Here is a 2,359-nt window from a genome sequence, read left to right on the forward strand (position 1 = left end):
CAAAAGACTGTTAATAGATCTAGAAAGAATTGGTCAAAGAAACTCGATGATGCATTATGGGCCTATAGAACTGCATATAAAAATCCTATTGGTATCTCTCCGTATAAGATGGTTTATGGAAAAGCATGTCACTTACCTCTCGAACTAGAACATAAGGCATATTGGGCTATTAAAGAACTCAATTATGATTTCAAACTTGCCAATGAGAAGAGGCTATTTGGCATTAGCTCACTTGATGAATGGAGAACCCAAGCCTATGAGAATGCGAAACTGTTTAAGAAAAAAGTTAAAAGATGGCTGACAAAATGATACAAAAGCGTGAGTTTAATGTAGGTGATCATGTGTTGCTATTCAACTCTCGTTTAAGATTTTTTACGGGAAAACTTCTCTCTAAATTGGAAGGCCCTTACGTTATCGAGGAGGTCTATCGTTCCGGTGCCATAAAAATCAATAACTTCGAAGGCACAAATCCGGAGGTGGTAAATGGTCAAAGAATCAAACATTATATCTCAGGTAATCCCATAAATGTTGAAACTAATGTTATTGAAACCGTAACCCGGAGGAATAAATAAGGGACACTTTCCAGAATGTTTCAGACTCCGAAAAGGAATAGGTACGTGGTACGGTAAGTAAACCGACTCCAAAACAGTTCTAATAGCAATTTTTCTTCATTTTGGAATATTTAAGAAAATAGGAAAATAAGAAGTTGTCCGGGAAGGACACGAGGATTCCACGAGGGTGGAGGGTGCGCCCTACCCCCTGGGCGCGCCCCCTGCTCGTGGGCACCTCGTGTGCCCTCCGGACTCCGTTTTCTTGCACGATACTTCTTTTGGCCGGCAAAATTTCATTATATAATCTCCCGAAGGTTTTGACTCTCGTATCACGCAAATATCCTCTGTTTTTGTTTCGAGCTGTTTTTTGCCAGAGTTGTCAAGGCCAGGCATCATGTCGGTTTCCCCCGCCTCCAACAATGAGGGCAACGATGCTTGGCTAATGAAGATGGAGCTGAAGAGAGAGGAACCTGGGGAGATCAACAAGGATGAAGGAATCAAGAAGGCCAAGGAGGATCAAGCGCCGGCAGTAGAAGAAGAAGACATCCTTCCACCTCTCTTTACCCCCACTGAGATTGATGCTTTCAAGATGATTGAGTTAGCTCGTATACAAAACAAGTATCTCACACATGAAAATATTTTGTTGAAGGATCATATTGTCGCACTCAAAGACATCATCCGCAAATTGGAGGATCTCCTACGCTCGATGTGCGACTACCCATCATCACCACCACTCTCCTCATCAGCAGAAAGAAATTGATCACATGGGTATGGGCACTCCCCTTGGGAATTGCCAAGCTTGGGGGAGGTGCCCCGGTATCGTATCACCATCACACTCCTATGTTTACTGTTTTTCTTAGTTCGATCCTTTTAGTAATATCTTGATCTAGTAGAATAAAGTTTAGTATGATATAGTTGTGAGCTTTGCTTTATGATCCCTCTGTGTAATCGAGTCCATGAGCTATATAATGAAGATTAGTGTTGAGTCAAGGGATTGATTATCTTGCTATGATCTTGAGTGAATAAAAGAAAAAGAAAGAATAAAAAGAAATAAAGAGATCATATTGATCTTATGAAGAGTAATGACTTCACATATAAAGAGTATGATGCATAAAAGTCGTTGAAAGCTGACAAACATAGCTTTGGTCATTTTTGCAATTATTAGGAAGAAATAAAGAAAGAGAGGTTCCACATATAAATATACTATCTTGGACATCTTTTATGATTGTGAGCACTCATTAAAATATGACATGCTAAAGAGTTGATGTTGTACAAGGAAGACAATGTAATGGGTTATGTTTTCTTATATCCAAAATAAAGTATATTGTCATGGATCATCCAACATGTTGAGCTTGCCTTTCTCCCTCATGCTAGCCAATTCTTTGCACCAAGTAGAGATACTACTTGTGCTTCCAGATACCCTTAAACCCAGTTTTGCCATGAGAATCCACCATACCTACCTATGGATTGAGTAAGATCCTTCAAGTAAGTTGTCATCGTTGCATGCAATAAAAAATTTGCTCGCTAAATATATATGATTTATTAGTGTGGAGAAAATAAGCTTTATACGATCTTGTGATACGGAAGAAATAAAAGCGATGGACTGCATAATAAAGGTCCATATCACAAGTGGCAATATAAAGTGACGTTCTTTCGCATTAAGATTTTGTGCATCCAACCATAAAAAGCACATGACAACCTCTGCTTCCCTCTGCGAAGGGCCTATCTTTTACTTTTACCTTCTACCCTTATGCAAGAGTCATGGTGATTTTCACCTTTCCTTTTTACATTATCCTTTGGCAAGCACA

The sequence above is a fragment of the Triticum dicoccoides genome, chromosome 7B (assembly GCF_002162155.2).
Source record: "Triticum dicoccoides isolate Atlit2015 ecotype Zavitan chromosome 7B, WEW_v2.0, whole genome shotgun sequence".
NCBI lineage: Eukaryota > Viridiplantae > Streptophyta > Magnoliopsida > Poales > Poaceae > Triticum > Triticum dicoccoides.